The sequence below is a fragment of the Pseudorasbora parva genome, chromosome 2 (genome assembly GCF_024679245.1).
Source record: "Pseudorasbora parva isolate DD20220531a chromosome 2, ASM2467924v1, whole genome shotgun sequence".
Classification (NCBI taxonomy): Eukaryota; Metazoa; Chordata; class Actinopteri; order Cypriniformes; family Gobionidae; genus Pseudorasbora; species Pseudorasbora parva.
This window is the reverse complement of record NC_090173.1, coordinates 21663882-21679375: the sequence shown is the minus strand read 5'-3', so window position 1 is coordinate 21679375 and position 15494 is coordinate 21663882. Positions and strand designations below refer to the sequence as shown.

General features: G+C 38.6%; 1 long non-coding RNA gene across 1 annotated transcript; it reads left to right on the top strand.

The window, feature by feature from the left end:
- The first annotated feature begins 1653 nt into the window (after positions 1 to 1653).
- LOC137094497 (uncharacterized) lies at positions 1654 to 12623 on the top strand. The gene is made up of 3 exons (XR_010908664.1): positions 1654 to 2721; positions 11853 to 11993; positions 12202 to 12623. It is a non-coding gene; the product is annotated as an uncharacterized lncRNA (long non-coding RNA).
- The last annotated feature ends 2871 nt before the right edge of the window (positions 12624 to 15494 follow it).

The following is a 15494-nucleotide window of genomic DNA, read 5'->3' as shown; positions in this document are numbered from 1 at the left end:
CTTTTCTAGGGGGAAAAAAACACATCACCGAACACATGGCACAAAGGACGGCGTGGGAACTGCATATGGTACATAATCAATAGGCCTTATCGCGCACACACAACCCAAACTGCAGACGCACCAGCATCGGGCTAGACCATTATCAGTGATACATGACCCTAATCCATTTATGTGTCAATGATACAACAGATTGGGGTTCAGGAAAACAGCGGCGCGGCACTGGGGACGATATCTTCACCGATCCAGCCATCTTACAGACCTTGCCTGTATTTCCACTCACTAGACTGCTAACAGCAAATCAATGGGCTTCTTTTGTTTCTGCAGGTTCAGACATTCTCATTGTGTCGTTGTGTTATCGGCGCCGTGGTCTGTGTGTCTGTACATCGCTTTGAATATGCCACCAGGATAGAGGCCTTTCCCAGAATGTTTTCTTTTTCTAATGCGAGGACGTAAACGTTGCGAGGAAGCGAATATTTCAAAAGGCGTTACAGTGCAGCCATTTGATCTCTTGAAGGCCCGAGTTGATTTACGCGTATGAAAAGTGCTTCAGCTGTATTCGCCAATATTTTCACTGCGCAGTCAAAGAAAACTTCAAAGTTGAAGGTTGGAGCGTTAAGCAGTCCTTCGGGCTTGCATCCTTCTCTGAAGGGGCCAACGCAAACACGCCTCGGCCCTCAGTGGGGCTCTCGCTGAACCTGGGTAAAAGCAGCAGGGAGGACAACCGAAATTAAACGTTTGCAGGACACAGGAGAAACGCCTCCTCCTGTAGGCCCGTGCGTTTCCCGCAGAGCTGTAATATGTCATCTGGGCAGCCACTTCGGTGGAGGACATATCCCACAATGCCCTGCAAGGCAGGGTGCCACAGTACCCGTTGTGGCTCACTAACACGCCTCCACGTGCCATCTTAACTTTTCATTTGTCTTCTTACTTGTCAACCGGACGCAAAAAATTGTTTGGAGGAAATGATCCTCCCCAACAGTTGTACGTCTGTGCCTTTAAATGACATTGCACTTTTATTCAACAATCCAAAAGCGTCTTGGATGAGCAGGAAACGTTGAATCATTTTATAATAATATAAATAAATAATCTTAAGCCCAGTCATAACATATATTATGTATATTATACATGTATTATACATATATATATTATGATATGTTTCAGGGACTACTCTGAAATTTAGGATTACACACATGCACATTTTCTTGTGTGCTTTGTTTTCATTAGTTTTGCTTAGCTAGGTTTTGGTTTGTTTTCTATCTCTTTTAAGCGGTTTTTGTCTGGATCTTTTGTATGCATAATATTTTTTTTCTCGGCTTTGTTTTGATTTGTCTGGATCTTTTGTATAATATAAGCCTGCTGTTTAATATACTTTTTTTTCTTCTTTTTTTCCCACTTTGCTTTGTTTTGTCTTAATCGTTTGTCAAATATAAGCTCAAACCAATGTTTATTCAAGCCCACACTAATGCTTTTGATTTGTTTTGTCTGGATTTGTTTGCATGTATAATTGTTTAGTTTTTTTCTTTGTTTTGGGTAGCTCTTTTGCATCTTTAAAAAAAAAAGACTAAACAGCTGTTTTTTTGTTTCTTTGCCAAGTTTTGTTTTGTTTTGATCAGTCATGCTATGTTTTGTTTTGACCTTGTACAAGTGTACAAAAGCAGCTGTTTTTGTTTAGTTTTGCTTTGCTTTGCTTTGCTTTGCATTGCTATGCTATGCTTTTTGTTTGGATCTTTTGTGTCTATAAGAAAAGACTAAACTGCTTAGTTTTGTTTTGAGCTTGCATTTGTGTAATACAAGATCAAACAGTCATGCTGTGTTTTGACCTTGTATAAGTCCACAAGTAAGTCCAAACAGCTTTTTGATTTGTTTAGTTTTGTTTGGCTCTTTTGTGTATAATTCAACAAGCATCTGTTTTTGTTTTAGTTTAGACCTTTTATCTGAATAATAGAAGTCCAAACAACAGTTTTTATCTTTTCTGTTTTGTAGCGAAAAGATCAAATGGTAGCACTGTGTTTTGACTTGATCTTATGTGTAATGTAGGTCCAAGCAGCTGTTTTGTTTTTGTTTTGTGTTACTTTGTTTTGTTTGGTTTTTGCTTAGGCTATGTGTAATACAAGCCCAGCTGTGTTGCATTGTGTTTTTTTATTATTTTTTAACAGCGGACACATTCTTCAATACAACCTCAGTACTGTTTTAATTAGAGGTCTTTGACTCATCTTGGGAATCTTGTTGTTCTGTCTGTCATGGCGGTAGGATAGGGAAAGACCAGCTGTCATGTTTCCAAATCAACAAAAGCTGTTTTTTTATACGCATTCTCTTGGGCTGAGTGTTATTTTCCCCCAGCGAGACTCCGTTCGTAAAGACGCAGCGATCTGAGCACAGTTGACATTCATAGTCATGCGTGGAGGAAGAACGTGTTTTTGTGGCTGTTCCTTTCTCTGCATGTTCTCCCGCTGAGAAGTGCATGTTCAATTAAAGCACAGGGGGTGACCATTGGTCCAAACCAAACAGAACACGCATACGGCAGCCGCGAACGCACGGCAGAGGCTCTGGATGGTCAGTTGTCAGGGCAACGCGGCCCCTGGAGAGGGACGAGGGTGAGGCAAACACCTGCCCTACTCTGATCTGTGGGGAATTACTCTGACTGAGAGCAGATGAGCATCCTTAAAACTGAGAGAGCGAGCGTGAACGAGCGAGGAGGAGGAGGAAAAGCCAGGCGAAAATGTGAGCATCTGTCCAATGAGAAGAGTGGAATTTATTTATTATCAGGAGGAAGAGGTGGTTCCATGGGGTGGTTTGATTAATGTCCAACCCTCCATCTTGTCAGTCCGTTTTTGTCTGCTGAAAGGAAAACAAAGCACGGGGGGTTGAGAGAGGGAGAGAGAGAGAGAGAGGGAGAGAAGAGGGGTGGTGGAGGGGTGTTCGGTTAATGGCTGCCACTGAGGTTTCTTTTCATGTCGCTTGGGCCCGTCAGCTTTGATTGATGGCTCAGACAATGATTGGACAGACCCTTAGCTCCTGCTCACCAACCATGGGCATTATGGGAAAAGAGAGAGAAAGCGGGAGAACAAGAAGGAGAGAGAGAGATCTCTTCCAATGAGAGGGCAGAAAAGCACCCGTGCAGCCAATCAGAGGAAGGGAGAAAATAGAGCTAGAAACCAAGAGCCTGAGAGAGAGAGAAAGCGAGAGAAAGGAATGGAGAAAAAGAAAATAGAGACAGACAGAATGAATAAAAGAGGTGGAGATTTAGATGAAGCCTGTCTGATTTCACTCGATTATATATGTGGATATAACAGTCTGTATGTGTAACCACTCCATCCAAACCTGTTCACTCTTTATCTCTTTCTCTGTGGTTTTCCTTTGGCGTCTCAAACCGCATTTTCATTTGCAAACAACCTCGTGGCTGTAAGAAAGTGTCTCTGTCTAGCTGATGTAACGTTACTGTCTGCAAATGGGAGACTATGGGTCTGTAACTGCGTTCGCGTGGGGTCGGCGCGCTACCTCAGTGTTTAGTGTCGTCTGAAAGTGAGAACAATAGCCCAAAAGCCTAAAATAGCTTTTAGTGGTAATCACAGTTTGAACCTGCTCAGGGCTAAAAGTTGACATTTTGAGGCACAGCTAAACAGACAGAACCAGGAAGCTGTTTTCTTGCGGGACAATCTCAAATTCAGGAGCTGTCTGTCATAATTTCCCAAGGCCGGAAGAACTACTGAAGCATGGCTCTGTCAGCAAAAATTACCTTTGAGAATTTCTGACAGAATAAAAGTCATAAAAGGATTTTTGTGTCATTTTGAAGAGCATGTTGTTTATACCGGGCCATGATAATTTTGAGTTGCTTATATAATTTTTTTTTAAATATATTTTGTGTTTATATACAATTTTATGTATATTTTTCAATAATAACTTCAAAATATTGAAATTATAATTTTTATTTTCTATTATTATTTTAAATGACATGAAACATGCTGTGCAGCTCTTTACTGGTTGACATGTCCATCTTTCTCTTATCACTTTGGGTGAGAGAGAAACTGTCGCTATCCCTATTTCTGCAGCAAAATGTACTGCAGACTTTATGTGTGCATGGAACAGAATTTGACAGCATGCTGTGCAGAATATTGTATTTCATAATAAAATGCTGTCCACTAGACTTTTTCTTTCATGAGCAATGAACCGTATTTAATATCACCTGCAATTTATATTTTCTTGGCTTGATTGCACTGTTAGGTTTTAAAAGGTGTTTAAACACCAAATTGGAACAAATGTGATCTCTTTTATATGACGAATATAATTGGAAGTAATCGTGCATAGATTGAGATCATGTGACAATGAAATATTAGCTCTAGAAACAGAGCATGGTGTTAGCAATGCCATGGGTTCAGTTCCCAGGGAATGCATAAACTATTAATCGAATAACCTGCATACCGTTAATGCAAGGTAAGGTACTTTGGATAAAAACATCTGCCGAATTACAAAAACATAAGCAGAACTGCAGTACTCCAGTCAGTAGGAACAGAAGTGTGTGAAAGAAAACAGTATGATGCAGAGAAAAGAAACAGCATTTGTGTGTTTAAAACAGAATAGAGATACCTGGCTCTGGTTGGAGTGGATATTATTAGGTTTGGGAAGAGGAACATATGTAGAGGAACCACAGGGGCCTGGGGGGACGCTTGATCCCGTGGCGCCGCTCCTCTCTTCTGCCCCCAAATGGAAGCACAAATTGAGTTGGTAGGGCTGCGTAAATTGAATTTACAGAGGGAGCCCCCCGCCATTACCAGCCCCACACTGAGTTTAGGGTCATCTGTTTTAGTTGGCAAATTGATTTTTACATTTTGGCCCTTGTCCTCTGCCATCCTGTCCTGATCTTCGTCTCTCTCCCACTCGTTCCTGTTCTAGCTGATGTTTATAGTCATGTATGACAGTAATAGTTGAACATGGTGGTTTGCATCAGTCGTGTAGCATGTGTTTGGTCGGTCCATGTGATTTTTGCCCTGGAAACACGAACGCATGACTCGGTTTATGTATCTTGGATGTATCGACTGTCGATGTTTTGTTCATAAATTAGTCTGCAAATGATTCACAGATGTAAGGATCCGTGTTCGCAAAGCTTGTCTTCTCATCTGCATTGTGAACGAATGTGTCTTCAACCTTTATGAGGTTACGGCGTATGACTTTGTGCGTGTGTGTGTGTGTGTGTGTGTCGGCACTAGAACAGTAGAAGTTGTGCTCTTCAGTCCCTGGGATGATAGCAGCATTGTAGCAATTAATTAAACCAAATTAATTACCCTCCTTATCATCCGAGTACACATTCACGCAAAGCACTCTCTCCATCTTTCTCTAACACACACACACTTTTATATACACAGATTCGCTCATAAGCCTGCTGTTTCTCTCTCTCTCTCTCTCTCTCTCTCTCTCTCTCTCTCTCTCTCTCTCTCTCTCTCTCTCAAATACTTTGCAGTAATATTTCCAGAGGGAAGTGTCATTGCTCAAAAGTTACTCTTTTTTAATGCTCTGGATATCTGCGTTATGCACTATACAGGCAAAACCATTTTTTATGCATTATTTAATTTTGGGTGGTAACACTTTAACGTAATTCAATGTTATTACATGTATTTACTACAGTAATAACAGTAAATTATGCATACTTAGAAGTAACTAAACCTCTAAACCCAACCCAAACCCTAACCGTAACTCTAGTTAATTCATTTAACTAAGTACAATGTCACCTTCAAATAAAGGGTTCTTGTTACAGTGTAATTATATATGTATTACTACATGTACTTACCATAGAGTTAAGATTAGGGTTTGGTTTAGGGTTAGTTGCATGTAATTATGCTTAATTTATAGCTATTATGTAACTGCATGTAACAATGACACTGTAAAATAAAGTGTAACCTCTGGTTCCATAACAGGTCTTCTTTCAGAAAGAACATTTCTCATCAATATTTTATTGCACTGCATCTAATTGCACATGTAGATTTCAATTATAATATGTATCTTTAAAGGCCATTTTCTCAAAATGGGTTTGAGAAATCTTAGCTTTAGCATCAGTTATATAAATCAAACTTTTCAATTTTAGGGTTAGGGTTAGGTTTTTACAAAGGGTTTTTTCCCTTTATATATATATATATATATATATATATATATATATATATATATATATATATATATATATATATATATATATATATATATATATATAATAGTATATAGACAGTATTTTCTGATCTACAGAGGGGTAAAAATCTGAAAATAAATTCCTGAAAGATTTTTGACCCTGTTTTTATCTAATGTTCTGAATTCTGTTCTGATATGTGTGGCATTTAGTGAATATTTACCTATATAATACCTCATTTGCATATTGAAACATCATTTCTTAGCCTCCGTTGTCTTGCCTTAAAGGGTTAGTTCACCCAAAAATGAAAATGATGTCATTAATGGCTCACCCTAATATCGTTCCACACCCGTAAGACCTCCGTTCATCTTCAGAACACAGTTTAAGATATTTTATATTTAGTCCAAGAGCGTATGTAAGTCTATGCACACTATACTGTCCATGTCCAGAAAGGGAATAAAAACATCATCAAAGTAGTCCATATGGGACATCAGTTAGTTCATTAGAATCTCTTGAAGCATCGAAATCTACGACTTTATTCATTTTATTGCTGATGTCTTATCTGGTGCGCCCGAGCTTCGTTTATAGTCTGAGGGAGACTGCGCATTCGCAAATGCGGCTTGAAAACAAATGCGGAAGAGAAGACAATGCTGAATAAAGTCATAGTTTTTGTTATTTTTGGACCCAAATGTATTTTCGATGCTTCAAGAGATTCTAATGAACTAACTGATGTCCCATATGGACTACTGTGATGATGTTTTTATTCCCTTTCTGGACATGGATAGTATAGTGTGCATACACTTACATACGCTCTCGGACTAAATATAAAACTTTCTTTAACTGTGTTCTGAAGATGAACTGAGGTCTTACGGGTGAGGAACGACATTGATTAATCATTAACATGAATCATCAATGAGTCATTAATGACATAATTTTCATTTTTGGGTGAACTAACCCTTTAAGTATCAACTTCAACTATCAGTTTCAGACTGAGATTTACTGTGCTCTTTTTTTTTTTTTTTGGTGGTTTTTTGCCAGACTCAATTTGCTCTCCTTTCAATCTCAATGCTGTCTAGAACTGAGATATTAAATATATTTTCCTATACAGCTTCCCCTGTTGATTCCCCATCATTTTTAATCTTTTGAAAGTATTTATTTAAATAATTAAAAGTAGTAAACGGTTGTGGCGTGTGTCGTGTCACACGGAAGACAGATTATGCTAGTTTGGTGACAGTAGGTGTCAGACGTGGGTGTGATCAAATGTTCGAGCGGGACGTGACACTATATTAAACCGTCTTATTTTGACATCCCGTGATGGTTTCTCTCTCACTTCTCCTTTTTTATACCTGTCTGAAGTCACTTCTAGTTCCCGAACTCGCTCTTAGACCAAGTATTCCCCTTAAAAGAGAACTTAGTAGGCAGTTGGATTCGTTGGGTGTGTGCGTGCGTGTGTGTGTGTGTGTGTGCCATCCTCCCGCTGTGTACAATAGTGGGGTCTTTTCCTCGCCCCCATGCGTATGGTGAACAGGATGGGGGTTTCTGGCCTGCGGGGTTGGGCCCCTCTGGTGTCTTGAAGCGGGTTCTGAGTGAGATTGATGAGGGTCGAGACCCCCACCTCCCCCTCCTGCCCCACCATGTCCCCCCTGAGGGCAGACACTGCCTGTACACCCCCGAACACTCTCGCTTGCCAGAACCCTCCGTGTGCACGGGGCAAACCCAGCTGCGCCCCTCCGTTCCCAATCTTTCTTATTTTTTTATCTCTCTCTGTTTGTGCTTTTTAATTCTTTTATCACTGGTTCTATCCATCTGCTCTCTTACTTTTTTACTTTTCTCACTCGGGACTGAGTGTCCTGGCAGTGAAAGGCCCAGAAATGATGTGTGGCTTGTGCCGTTTCTCTCTCGTTTTACTGTTGAAAGCAACAAAAAGTAAGAGGGAGGAAAAACAAACACGCGCATAGACTCAGGTCCTGATTTATTTCGGGAGATCTGATGCAACCGAACAGCTGAATGATGCAACAAGATGTTTGTGCAGGTACCGCGGTGCTGTACATGCTGATTTATACCTATAGTGTAAAACGTGGTGCAAATGTTGACTGATTAATACAGTAATAACAAGAGATATCCAAAATCCTCTCAGTAAAAATCATTATTTAAACCAAACAAGAATTCTGAACATGGCTTCATCCAATGTTTTGGAAATGGATGCAAATTACTGAATATTTAATTAGAAAATGCATCATTTGCATATTTAAAAATATGATTTTAGAAAACTTTTAATACAAAAACAGTCCAGTGTACTGGCATTAATCATGTTAGAAAATGTGTTGATACGCTGTAAAAAAAAAGTTTTTTCATATTTGCAATTGCAACTTTTTTCTTTAATCAAATCAACTGAGATTCAATATGTTTTTCAGATTACATAATGTTTTGAGTTTCTGTTGATCATACTAACCTATTTCTTTGTATTGACTCAATTTTTTAGTTTCAGTGAACTCAACATTTTAAAGCAATGTTGTTGGTTTAACTTAAATAAAGTAAGTTACCTGGTTGCCTTAGACTTTTGAGTTCATTGGAATAAAAAAAAGTTAATGCAACAGAAGAGATTGGTTTAATAAATAGAAACACATTTTTTATCTAAATCACATGAATTATCTAAGTTGATTCAACAAAATATAAAGTTGTGATAAATCATGAAATTATATTTTTTGTTACTTTTTATAAATTATACATTTTTTTTGAACTGTGTAGTTTTTGTTCACCCTATTTACATGGTGTTCCTATAGCTCGAATAATTCAGCTTTAAGAGAATTTGATGAGAAAAATTTAGTTAATTTTGAGCACCTGCATTTTATGTTCTATGAATGCTGAATCACACAGTGAACAGATATCAAATGCACATAAGCAGAGCAGAATGAATAGGGTTGGAAAGCAAGTCAACTTTCCATGCAGACTATTTTCAGAACTCCTTTGCCAATTCATAAATCTCAGGTTTTGATTATTTAAAGCATTCCACGGCGCACCATTCACACTAAATGGTGTGAGTTACATTCCTACGCTACGGGGAAAAAAAGCCCCCAGAAGGCTTCTTCCATTACTTCTCATTAACTACGGCCCCCGTGGCTGTTGATGTTACATTTCGGTTGATTAAACGTTTGTCATTTACACTTTCATCAAGCATCTCTGTCACCCTGCGATTCTGTTACAGTGTGAACACGTCAGTTGTCGTCGCTACACGTCCGGTCGTGATGAATGACTGTTATCAAGTGACCAATCCAGACTCTCAGAGCTCGTTTGAAGGGCAGGCTGAAGTCAGCCGTGACCATCTCTGTAAAATGTTATGAGTTGTTGTGACAGTTATCGTGTCGTGTTTGTGATTTTATTGCACGGAGGCAATAAAAGTCAGTAACTCCAAATCAAACTGACAAACTGAGTTTTAACAGATGAAGTTTGGGTGTTGAGATAAAATGTCAGTTAAAGGCCTCTAAGTGTCGGATTTACAATTTATTTACTCCTTCCAGAGCTCGCCATGGTTTACAGATATTGGAAATATTCACTCATTTCCATTTTTAAACTACTTTTTTTGTTGTTGTGAAGATTGGGTAAAGTGAAATGTCAGTCTGACGTCTTATTTTATTTTACCTCGTGACGGTTTAAGCAAGAGCCTTTGAACACAGACAAGAATCAGTGCCATAAACTTTTCTGGGCTTTTTTAAAAAAAAGGAAATGACCCCGGTGTAAAGAACTGCACACAATCTTTCCCTCCAAAACCTGGTTTTGCATTTCCAAACAAATCCTGATTAGCCAATCAGACACAGTTAATTGCCGGTGGATTAATGTCGTGTCTTGCTGCGGACAGTTTCAAGCTTTTCCTGGTGATTCCACACTGCTGGAGATGGAGCAGTAGTGCCTCATCCTAATTTTTCATTGTGTGTCAGCGAGGAAATGAAAGAGGTGCTTGTAATAACCCATAAAGAGGCTTTTTATCTGTCCATGACTCCCAAGTGCTCTCTGTCTTTCTTGCACTTTGTCTTTCTGCCTCCTTTTTTCATTTCAGACAGTTTTGCACAGTTTGTCTTTAGATAAAATGAAATTACTGCTGTGGATGCCAACAGGCTCCTAAGAACATCTGTCCTGCCTGGTGATCCTGATTTCTGACCCCTGCCTGTTTCACACACACACACACACACACACACACACACACACACACACACACACACACACACACACACACACACACACACACACACACACACACACACACACACACACTTGTTTTTGTGAAAAGTGGGGACATTCCATAGGCGTAATGATTTTTAGACTGTACAAAGCGTATTATCCCCCTACACTGCCCCTGCCCCTAAACAGATTAATAAGCCTTTTGAAAAGTGGGGACAGGGGTAATGTCCTCATATTTCACCCTCTCCTTGTAATATGTCATACCCATGTCATTATACACATTTGTGTCCTGATATGTCTCACACTCTCACACACACACACACACACACACACACACACACACACACACACACACACACACACACACACACACACACACACACACACACACACACACGTTATCATTATTTTGAACTTTGTATTCATCAAAGAATCCTGAGAAAATGTATCATGGTTTCTACTGTTTCCACTTTCAACACTGATTATAATAAGAAATGTTTCATTTCTGAATGATTTCTGAAGGATCACGTGACACTGAAGACTGGAGTAAACGATGCTAAAAAATTAAGCTTTACCAACACAGGATTAAATTACATTTTAAAATATATTACAATTGAACTAGTCATTTTACATTGTAATATTTCATAACATTAAATGCAACCTTGGTGAACATAGCCTATAAGAAACTGTAAAATCTTACGTTTGAACTGTAGAATACTTAAATAAGGTTATGGTTTTATGCCATTTATTTAGAAGATAAATATATCAGTATTTTTGGACAAACCTTTAAACCTACTGTTCCTCTCTGGAAAACTTCCTGGCTATAGTCTTTATCTTAAAAATTGCTTTAAAACCGTCACAATCACCTGCAGTCTTCTGACTCAGCAAGAATCCTGAATATCCACCACAGCCATGAAACATTTGTGTCTTAAATAGCTATTTAATAAAACTGGATGTCAATAACTTTTAAATATTTATCTGATTAAACAACACGCAACATGCAAAGTGTCAATGAAGCTTCACTAAAAACATCAATGGTGGGAATCTTAATGTGATTTAAAAAACATTATCGTGACAAAAACATCAATTTCTCAAAATAAGGTCATCAATACCTTTGGCAAAATATCAATGACTTAAAACCAGAGACAGATTACAGGTCACCAATCTTGCCATTGTTTCCAGACAGTTATCAATTCTTCAATATTACATTATATATATATATCATTATAGGCACATGCGGTATTGATAAAAAAGAAAACAGGTTTTTTCTTTCTTTCTTGAGAATCATGAGGATATCGCCACATAAATGTAATATCCAAGAGGCAGTTTTTGGATAATATATTGCTTTCTTTTCAACGTGTTTGCTGAAGCCACATTAATATCGCTGTTGGATAAATTTTGGATAAACAGCCCTCACACACAGACACACACGAGAAGATTCATGCACACTCATGGACACACACACTTCCTCTAATTCTGTCTCTCTCTCTCTCTCTCTCTCTCTCTCTCTCTCTCTCTCTCTCTCTCTCTCTCTCTCTCTCTCTTTCTCTCTCTCTCTCTGCAGGAGGAGTGCAGTGCTGTGTGCTGTAGAGGGGAGATAATGGCCTCTGGCTCCTCAATCTCTCGGCTGTAATGTGTTTCTGACGCCAGCTAGTGCCTGCAGCCCCCTGGGAGGTTCAGGGACGACATCATGATGGAGTGTCAGGTGCTTCTGTGTGTGTGCGTGAGCATGTCAGTATGCATATCAAACAGCTCCATAATGATATCTGTTTTCCTGCCAGCCGCCCTAGACTACAGGGACCACCTTTGCTTTCTCTATATTCCAATCGCACGCAAATGTATATAGGTGCCCTCATGTATACATACAATCTGTTTCATTGCTAGTTTTTTTGTTGTCCCTCTTTATGTTACAGTTCGTGCACCAATCAAGGTGGAAATGGCAACCATGGTAACCGACTCCTAGCGCGCATGATGAAGCTGACCAGCCCCGCCACAACCAATAATCACCACGACACTTCCTGACATGAGCCGTATTAAAGGGTTAGTGGACCTAGTGACGGTTTTCATATGACAAGAGTCTCAGGCGGACTCACGTCAGAGAATGTCGGTTGAATCAGGGCTTTACATATTTCAGTCTTTTTGTTTCTTTTTTGGGGGGTGTTTCTGGATTAGGTGAAAACAGAGGATGATGATTATGGGCAGTATGATGAGGAATTTGATCAGAATGTATTGAAAGCAAGCCTTGAACCTGAAACGTTTTTTTTAAAGGGGTTGCAAGAGTTGCATTAACCCAATTATTGTATATAGATAAATGTATCTATAAATACATATATTTAATTAGGATATATATATATATATATATATATATATATATATATATATATATATATATATATATATATATATATATATATATATATATATATATATATATATATATATATATATATATATATATATATATATATATTGCCTGTACTATTGTCTGTCCCTCTCACTGAAAGAAAGCACGTTATCAGTATATTTCGGGGAACATTCTAGTTACAACTGGAGCTTAATCAGCTCCAAACATGGAGAGTCTGTGTATGTGCACAATATTCTGCATTAGAGATCAGTGTTGAGGTGGTGTACAATGGACATCCTAAAAGATGGGTGGACTTGTTGTTCTGGGCAAGCTGGTGCCTGCTCCAGACCTGGAAGGTCACTATGGGCCTAACTCTGGGGTAAAAGCGTCAACAAGTGGCACGTCTATGGAGATGTGCATCAGATTAAATGACAATTTTTGAAAATTTACCATGACTGAGCATTATCTCTGAGCCAATCAGAATCATCCACATTGCATTAATGACGTGAATATACCTTGAAAACAGTGTAACTGTTGGGACAGTTGTATGTACGATAGGGTGAGGCAACGGTGAGAGAGGGAGCGCGGCCTACGAACTCCTTGTGAGGCTTGAAGTTGACTTCAGCTGTTGAAACTGCAAACTATTCATCAGTAAATTACTCTTTTAATTAATTACACTCCTGACTCTCGGTCTTTATTTTTGTCCTTTTAAACCCCTAACAGTTTATATAAGTGTTGTCAAATCGATTAATTGCAAGTAACATGACAGTTTATAAATGTATGTGTGTGTATGTTATATATGTTTTTTATATATGTTTTATATATTGTTAACCCTTTTCTTTCCCTATAATGTTTGCTGTTGCATTCTCGTCTATGGCTGATCTTAATTTCTCCAACTACGTGTTAATCGCACATTAATAAAATTAGTGCCGTTAAAATGAATTTGCATTCATTTTGACAGCCCCCCCCCCAAAAAAAAATGTTTTATATAAATATATATATATATATATATATATATATATATATATATATATATATATATATATATATATATATATATATATACACACAACAACAACAAACGAAGAAGCTGATGAGACCGCTTTGCTTGGCCCCGTGGATGGGATTTTTTTTTTTTTAAACAAAAGGATGGAAGCGTCGACAAGAGCATGGTTGTGTGCAAGCTATACAACAAGGAATTTTTCGTATCACCGCAGCACATCGAGCCTGAAATATCACAAATATGCTTTTGCTACACTTAATGGCAAACATTGCACTGGACTGCTGGACTGAAATAAATAAACAATATTTTGTTAATTAAGCTTATGTATTCAGTCATTATTCAGTGGTATAATAAAAATCCATGTGAAAAATTACTTCTCACTGTTCTCAGGTCAAATATTTATATTTATATGCAATTAAAATGCGAATTAAAATTAATTTCGATCAAAGCCTCTAATTAATTAGATTAATTTTTTTAATCGAGTCCTGGCCCTATATATATATATATATATATATATATATATATATATATATATATATATACACTCACCTAAAGGATTAATAGGAACACCTGCTCAATTTCTCATGAATGCAATTATCTAATCAGCCAATCATATGGCAGTTGCTTCAATGCATTTAGGGGTGTGGTCCTGGTCAAGACAATCTCCTGAACTCAAAACTGAATGTCAAAATGGGAAAGAAAGGTGATTTAAGCAATTGTGAGTGTGGCATGGTTGTTGGTGCCAGACGGGCCGGTCTGAGTATTTCACAATCTGCTCAGTTACTGGGATTTTCATGCACAATCATTTCTAGGGTTTACAAAGAAGGGTGTGAAAAGGGAAAAACATCCAGTATGCGGCAGTCCTGTGGGCGAAAATGCCTTGTTGATGCTAGAGGTCAGAGGAGAATGGGCCGACTGATTCAAGCTGATAGAAGAGCAACTTTGACTGAAATAACCACTCGCTACAACCGAAGTATGCAGCAAAGCATTTATGAAGCCACAACACGCACAACCTTGAGGCGGATGGGCTACAACAGCAGAAGACTCCACCGGGTACCACTCATCTCCACTACAAACAGGAAAAAGAGGCTACAATTTGCACAAGCTCACCAAAATTGGACAGTTGAAGACTGGAAAAATGTTGCCTGGTCTGATGAGTTTCGATTTCTGTTGAGACATTCAGAGTCAGAATTTGGCGTAAACAGAATGAGAACATGGATCCATCATGCCTTGTTACCACTGTGCAGGCTGCTGGTGGTGGTGTAATGGTGTGGGGGATGTTTTCTTGGCACACTTTAGGCCCCTTAGTGCCAATTGGGTATTGTTTAAATGCCACGGCCTACCTGAGCATTGTTTCTGACCATGTCCATCCCTTTATGACCACCATGTACTCATCCTCTGATGGCTACTTCCAGCAGGATAATGCACCATGTCACAAAGCTCGAATCATTTCAAATTGGTTTCTTGAACATGACAATGAGTTCACTGTACTACAATGGCCCCCACAGTCACCAGATCTCAACCCAATAGATCATCTTTGGGATGTGGTGGAACTGGAGCTTCATGCCCTGGATGTGCATCCCACAAATCTCCATCAACTGCAAGATGCTATCCTAGAATTAAGAATTAAGGCAGTTCTGAAGGTGAAAGGGGGTCAAACACGGTATTAGTATGGTGTTCCTAATAATACTTTAGGCGAGTCTATATATATATATGTATATATATATATTAGGGCTGTCAATAGATTAAACTTTTTTATCGCGATTAATTGCACACTTGAAATTAAGAATACGCCATTTATCTCATTAAACATGTTAATTTTCTCATCATATGCTATATCCAGTAGGGGTGTCAACAAT